At 37.5% G+C, this 8,111-nt stretch overlaps 1 non-coding gene across 1 annotated transcript; it reads right to left on the bottom strand.

Annotated features, from left to right (window-relative positions):
- Positions 1–587: 587 nt before the first annotated feature.
- On the bottom strand, positions 588–698 carry LOC128644175 (U5 spliceosomal RNA). The gene has a single exon (XR_008399942.1). It is a non-coding gene; the product is annotated as a U5 spliceosomal RNA (small nuclear RNA).
- Positions 699–8,111: the final 7,413 nt, after the last annotated feature.

Below are 8,111 nucleotides of genomic sequence, written 5' to 3'. Positions count from 1 at the left end.
TCCTTCAAATATTAACTCATAGAGAGTCCACAAATCATTCAATTACTGTTACAAATCAATGATCTCAGGATCTGTGCTAGGTGTGAGCAGGGGCCTTCACTCTGAGAGTGACGAGTGGGAAATTTAATACCAAGTAGCTTTTGTGTAAATAAAACAGGACAATAATATAGTGTGCAAATTGTACATAAGTATAACTGTTAAAACAAATGGTGTATAAATAATTACTTTCTCTTTTTTAACTAAAGATCGCAATGCATTATGGTTACGTAAATGAGCCTTACACGACCAGTCAGCTCTGTACAGAAGCTGAGAGTTTAGTTGCAATTCAGCGCTGTGAGATGCGCTTTTGTGCTGTTATTTCCATGCGAGTCTGTACTAGTTACAGTGATTAGGGGCATAGTGATATCGAATAAATACAGTAAATTCACTTACCAATCACGATTTGGACAATTTTACTTCAATCAATTTTGGAGTTCACTATCTTTTCAAGGAGAGAAAAATTAACAGTACACTGTGCCTTTAACAAGCTTTAACCCTTTTGTTAATTATATTTATAGTAAATCATTTTTCTATCAATTCGTGCTAGAAGCTCTAAATGTAGAACCTCGAAAATTATTGTTAACTCATATTTGTTTTTGCCACAGAAATCTTTAGTAAAATGCAAAAGATTTATTAGGTTTGAAGAGAAACCGGAGTATGCTCATCTAACATCTAAATATAAGTGGAGTTTAGCGTAACTCCTCTAAAGCCTCAGTATGAAATATGTACAATTACGTTATATTGACAAATAATCAAGTCGTTACATTTATTTAGCTTGTTTTGAAAAGAGCATTAATAAAACACAAGCACATTATAAAACTATTTTGCAATGCACCATGGGTATGCAAATGAGAACATTGTCAGGTTACTCATGTGCTCACATAGAAGTTAGTTCATTTTACTGGGAGGGGGTATTTTGTTTTTGTGCACTTCAACAAAACTCAGTTATTCTTAAACTAGAAAGAACAAAAATTATTAGAATCCCTGAGCAATTCATAGATACTAAATAATAAAATGTCAAATATGTTTCAGGGTGACCAACTGCAAGAGACTCTACATTAAAGATGCTGTCACTTTTCTGTTACTTTATGTATTTTAAAGTAAGGTGACCAGACGTCCCCGATTTCCGGGGACAGTCCCCGAATTGAGGAGACTGTCCCCGGCAAAATTATGTCGCCGAATTTGTCCCCGGCCCCATTTCATTGTCCCCGGTGTTCTAATCTCACTTACTCCTTAACTGGCTGCTGCTATCTGTTAGTGTTACTGTTACTAAGCAGTGGGAGGACCGTACAGGTAGCGCACGCAAGTAGGAGGGAAGAGACTGAGCCGCACGCTCACACAGTACAAATCCAGACAGTACTGCAGCGGCGCGCAAGTCAAGTCAGGCGGAGGGAAGACAGAGGGCAGACTGAGACCAGACATTCCCTGCACACGCACAGAGTACAACCGGACCTAAGTTGCGGCGCGCAAGTCAAGTCAGGCGGAGGGAAGACAGAGGGCAGACTGAGACCAGACATTCCCTGCACACGCACAGAGTACAACCGGACCTAAGTTGCGGCTGGTAACTCAGGAGGGAAGACTATAACATTTTAAGTTATTTGCTCAGTCAGGTTTTATTTTATTGACAATGGGCAGGGGAGTGAATGCATTGCTGGGAAAAGTGCCATTTATATCAACATTCAGCAAAAGGGGAGCAATATGTTTAGGCACAGTACAACTCCTGACAAGTAAGTACTCACATCCGGCTGTATAATTCTATGTGCTCATCATTCACAGCACACACACACTGTAATACAGTGTTTTACTTGTACCACTCGCACATTACCTTGCTTAATAATTTTTATTGGACATCGTTTATAATTCTATGTGCTCATCATTCACAGCACACACACAATGTAAATTATTAAGCAAGGTAATGTGCGAGTGGGACAAGTAAAACACTGTATTACAGTGTGTGTGTGCTGTGAATGATGAGCACATAGAATTATAAACGATGTCCAATAAAAATTATTAAGCAAGGTAATGTGCGAGTGGGACAAGTAAAACTGTATTACAGTGTGTGTGTGCTGTGAATGATGAGCACATAGAATTATAAACGATGTCCAATAAAAATTATTAAGCAAGGTAATGTGCGAGTGGGACAAGTAAAACTGTATTACATTTTTGAGGACTGTTGTGCTAAAAGATTGTAGTGGGACATAACACCCCCTACACAGTTGTCACTGCATTCTGAATCTTTCAAATAACCAGCCATGTTGTTAAAATCGGTTTGTCTAGACACCTTTGTCTTGGGTGTCACATTTTTCCCCTGCAGATGTGTCAGAGTTAGGGATACAGTAATTTAGTATTACATTTTGAAGGATTCTTTTAATTGTGTATAGTTTAATCTTCATTGAAAGGTGAAAGCTGCATTTTATCCTGTATTGTTCTTGGTCTTTGAATTTAATATTATCATTCTGTCTGTCTGGTTTACTGTCCCTTTCTAAGGTGTCATTATTACAGAATGTGATATTTATTCCTTTGTAATGTAAAGACCAAGAGGAAGCACAGTACAAAGGCCTGCCAATCCCAAAGGCCTGTGGCATAAGGCTGAATGACTCCACTTTAATCACTAGTAATTGATTAACCAGATTACCATGTAAATTCATGTTTTGGAATGTAAAATATCCATAATCTTTTTTAGGTAATGCTTCCTGCATATCTCCCACATATCTCTTTGTGACATGCGCACAAAACATCCCTCTACAGAATACACACACAGACAGACGCACACAACCACACACACACACACACACATCAAGACACTGACAGACATACACACACACACACATCAAGACACTGACAGACATACACACACACACACACACATCAAGACACTGACAGACATACACACACACATCAAGACACTGACAGACATACACACACACACACATCAAGACACTGAAAGACATACACACACACACACCGAGACATAGACAGACATACACACACAAAGGCGCACATACATACACACCCACACAGAGGCACATACCAAGACAAAGACACACATACACACCCACAGAGACACACATACACAGACAGACAGAGACGCACATACCAAGACACAGACAGACATACACACACAAAGGCGCACATACATACACACCCACACAGAGGCACATACCAAGACAAAGACACACATACACAGACAGACAGAGACGCACATACCAAGACACAGACAGATATACACACAGACAGACACACACACCAATAATAGCACAAAAACTACCCACATAAGATGATATGATAAGTTAAAGGGACAGTCTAGTATAAATTAAACTTTCATTATTCAGATAGGACTTTTAATTTTAATGAACTTTCCAATTTACTTTTATCATCAAATTTGCTTTTTTCTCTTGGTATTCTTAGTTTAAACTAAACATAGGTAGGCTCATATGCTAATTTCTAAGCCTTTGAGGGCTGCCTCTTATCACATGCTTTTTAAATCTCTTTTCAACACAAAGAGACAGAAAGTACACGTGGGCCATATAGATAACACAAGGTAATCACAGAGGTAAAAAGTATATTAGTATAACTGTGTTGGTTATGCTAAACTGGGGAATGGGTAATAAAGGGATTATCTATCTTTTAAAACAATAACAATTCTATGATAGTCTGTCCCTTTAATTGGATAAGTTAGGTTGTATTTTTTTTTACTCCGGCGGTTACTCTTCCAGCTAGATATGTGCTTTTGATTACTAAATAGGTGTTAAAATATACCAAATAAAAGAAATATAACTATAAGTACTAGTTTATCTACCAAGCTCAATGCATTTTAGCCCCCCCCATTTATCTATAGCTGTAAACATAAGTGGACCTCATAGTTAATTAGTTGCAGACATATATGTTGCATGTATGACATTAATATATAAATTATTTTTTTAGTAAAATGACCTATTCTAATCAAATACTTAATTTATTTGGGTTTTACACACTATCCAGCTCTTTACTGCTTCTACTAAAAAGTTATGTAGAACAGTCAAGATTTATTTATAGAATTTCAAGAGCAGGCTGGCACATACATGATTAACACATGTCCTGCTCTTTTGTCAGCAAATATATATGTAAAATCTTTTCTTCCTTTGTTATTAACTTTCTCTTTTTCCTTCCTCCTGGTATCTACTCAGCTATTTTCCTTCCTGTCTGTTTTTTTATGCCTTTTTGGCCCTCCATTTTTTTCCCACTGATATATATATATATAATTTCGCAATACCCCAAAATCTCATAGGTTGATCTGTCATTATATCAAAAATAAATAAATACACCAGACACCGATTATGGGAAAACTAATAGCTACAGCTTTATTGACATCATCATGTAATATAACATATAAAAAACGTATGCTCTCTGCAGTACGGCAGTAACATAAACGGGAAGACAATACTTTCAATGAGTCTCTGCTTCTGGAAGCAATACCGTCTGCAGCTGCTCTAGCAGTATAAACAATCAATCAATTATGTAGCCTTCTTCTGCTCTGTAGCCCTGCTCACTGGCAAGTCCTCGGTCTAAAGTTGCAACAAAAGACATCAAACAAGAAAACAGCAAAAGCATATAGCAATTAATGAAAATGAGCTAAAACAATAGTGGGACTTTTGGATACTTGACGTTTTTTTACTACTACAGTATAGTTGTTATCAAGTAAATATGTTTTTTTTTTTCACCGACATCCCCAGTACTTGCCTTGGCATGCAATCTTCTACCTCTGACATGTTATCTCTCTACAGATTCTGTACCAGTTTGGCAGTGTAGGGATTGCGGAAGTGTCATGGCAATGCACAGCAAAAGAAAGTGCTATTTCAATGATGTGCTCCAAAAAGAGTTTCCTTTCATGAAAAGTGCTGGAAAGGGATCTTCTGTTGTATGCACAATATGTAATTCTGCGTTTACCATTTCAAGTGGAGGTAGAACTTCAATTAAAGAACATGAAGCCACAAGCAAACACAAAGCCGCTCTAACTGCCCGTGCAGGTTCAACGTCTGTGACATCATTTTTTCGGAAAGTTGAACCCTCTCAGAGTGAATATGACCTAGCTTTACAAGAGGGAGTTTTTTCATATCACACCATTGCCCATAACCATAGTTTCAGATCAATGGACTGCACTTCAGGATTAAATAGGAAGTTCTTCAATCCTAAATTTTGCTGTGCACGGACAAAGTGTGAAGCAATTGTCACAAACGTATTTGCTCCTTGGTCAACAGATGAGCTCAAACATGACCTTGAGAATGTTGATTTTGTAGCACTTTCAGTAGATGCTTCAAATCATGGTCATATGAAGTTGCTGCCTATTGTGGTTCGCTACTTCAAGGTACAAGAGGAAAGCACTTCTGTGGAGACAAAACTTCTTGATTTTGTGGCACTGACAGGTGAAACAGCTGAACTTATTTCAGGTGAGCTGATAGAAATTATAAAAAAAATTCCACCTGGAAAATAAAGTTGTGGCCTTTTCTGCCGACAATACAAACACAAACTTTGGTGGACTACGGAGGCAAGGGAGAGAAAATGTGCACACTAAAGTTAGAGAAGCCCTTCAAAGGGAAGTTATAGGTCTTGGATGCCCATCTCATATTGTCCACAATTGTGCACGAACTGCCCTAGATACAATCCCAGTGGATGTTGAATATATTCTTAACAAGATTTTTGGATATTTTCATATATTCACTGTTCGTGTTGAAAGACTGAAAAGTTTTTGTGAGTTTGTGGGGCAAGAATATCAAAATATTCTTGGGCACAGCAATGTCAGGTGGCTCTCAATGTTACCTGCTTTGGAAAGAATTCTTATGCTCTATGAGCCACTGAAGTCATTTTTTCTGTCTGAAGAAAAGTGCCCAGTTGTCCTTAGGAAGATATTTGAAGACCCTACAACGGAACTTTGGCTCAGTTTCATCCACAATACTGTGTCACTTTTCCATGACACAATAAAATCACTGGAGGGGCAAGATCGCTGTGCCGTGGAATCAGCTGTGATCCTCAACACCCTTAGAAAGAAGCTGTCTGCTAGACATGAGGAAGACTTTGTGCCAGTAATGGTAAGACAACAAATCAAGGAGCTAGAAAGAGATGGGGTTTTAACACAAGCTTCCTACTTTAAAGTTGCTCACTCTTTTTTTGACGCTTCAGTCCAATATTTACATGCTTGGGGAAAACATATAGATGACCTTGAAGACCTTCAATGCTTGCTTTTGAAGAGAGTGCCTGCAAGGTCTGATATTGAGAAGGCAGTTGAACTTCTGAACACAAAATGTCCAAATGTATCAGTCGATCAAGATGCTTTGTTTGATGAAGTGACTTTTCTAAATGAGTTCCTAAAAGAGCAAATACCTGTATGGAATGCATCAGCATCAGCAGTGTCGGTAGCCAGCAAGTGGAATGCAGTTATGACCCATTTCACGAGAATGGAGGTACCCCATGCTAACCTTAAAAAATTAGCTGAAGTAGTCCTCTGTCTGCCAGGCAGCAATGCTCCAGTGGAAAGAGTTTTCTCACTCATGAATGACATATGGACTGCTGAGAAATCACGATTTCGTGTGGAAACTATCAAAGCAATTCTCATCGTGAAAAATAACATTAAATTGTCCTGTTTAGAATTTGTGGAGAAAATCTCCAAGAACAAAAATATTCTCAGGCAGATTCATTCCTCTGAGAAATATGTTAATACAAATGTCTGAACAAAGGCCGGGATACACATGAGATACACATGAGATACGTATTGTTAAAAGAAAACTGATTTTTGGTGGGGGGACCACAATACTGTTTTTTAAGTTTTTAGTTATTGTTCTTAATTGTTAATTTATATTGTTATTGTTGAACCAGAATACTTTGGTAAGAATAAAATACAAAATATGCTTTGATTTTTTTTTTCTCTATCTTATATTCTTAACATTTTGATACTCATATCCCTAAAAATTCTAAGAAGTATTTTTTTTTTAATCTCGGGGTCGACTCATATCCCTAAAAATTCTAAGAAGTATTTTTTTTTTAAATCTCGGGGTCGAAATAACGTGTATATATATCATGCAATCACTCCATAAACACATACCAAACACACTGCATATATAATTTTAGGAAAATACGCAAATAAAATAGTTTTTACCATTTGCCAATAAAAAAAAAAAAAATGTCCCCGGATTTCATTTTAAAAATCTGGTCACCTTATTTTAAAGAAGGTAGCTAGGTATATATAGATAACTTAAATAATCAAAACGTAAACACTGGGACACTGAACCCACATTTTTTTCTTTCGTGCTTCAGATAGAGCATGAAATTTTAAGCAAATTTTTAATTTACTCCTATTATCAAATTTTCTTGGTATCTTTAGTTGAAATGCAAGAATGTAAGTTTAGATGCCGGCCCATTTTTGTTGAACAACCTGGGTTGTTCTTGCTGATTGGTGGATAAATTCATCCACCAATAAAAAAAGTGCTATCCAGAGTTCTGAACTGAAAAAAAAAGCTTAGATGCCTTCTTTTTCAAATAAAGATAGACAGAGAACAAAGAAAATATGATAATAGGAGTAAATTAGAAAGTTGCTTAAAATTGCATGCTCTATCTGAATCACAAAATAAAAAATTGGGGTTCAGTGTCCCTTTAATGAGACAAGTTTGACTGTAAATTTCTCTTCTCTGTTCCCATTCTCCTTAAAGGGACAGTCTACACTAAAATTGTTATTGTTTAAAAAGATAGATAACGCCTTTACTACTCATTCCCCAGCTTTGCACAACCAACATTGTTATATTAATATACTTTATAACTTTTAACCCCTTAGCGGTCAAGTACGTGTTTCTCTGGGGTTTTAAGCGATGGAAGCGATCAGGGTATTGCAGTGATACCTCACCTTTTTTACCCACTGATGCAGAGAGGGCTACTCTGTGGCCCTCTCTGCATCAGCCATTGATGGTGCCGATCGTTCGTGAATGAGAGCAGCAGCAGGGAGGCGGGTGGGCAGCCCATTGGTGTTTTATTTCCTATTTGTCCGGGTGGGGGGGGGGCGTGCGTGCACGCGCACAATTTCCATTAGATGCAATTGAATGCATGAT

The sequence above is a fragment of the Bombina bombina genome, unplaced genomic scaffold, assembly GCF_027579735.1.
Source record: "Bombina bombina isolate aBomBom1 unplaced genomic scaffold, aBomBom1.pri scaffold_640, whole genome shotgun sequence".
Lineage (NCBI taxonomy): Eukaryota > Metazoa > Chordata > Amphibia > Anura > Bombinatoridae > Bombina > Bombina bombina.
The sequence above is the reverse complement of the archived record's forward strand: the minus strand, read 5'-3'. Positions and strand labels throughout refer to the sequence as shown.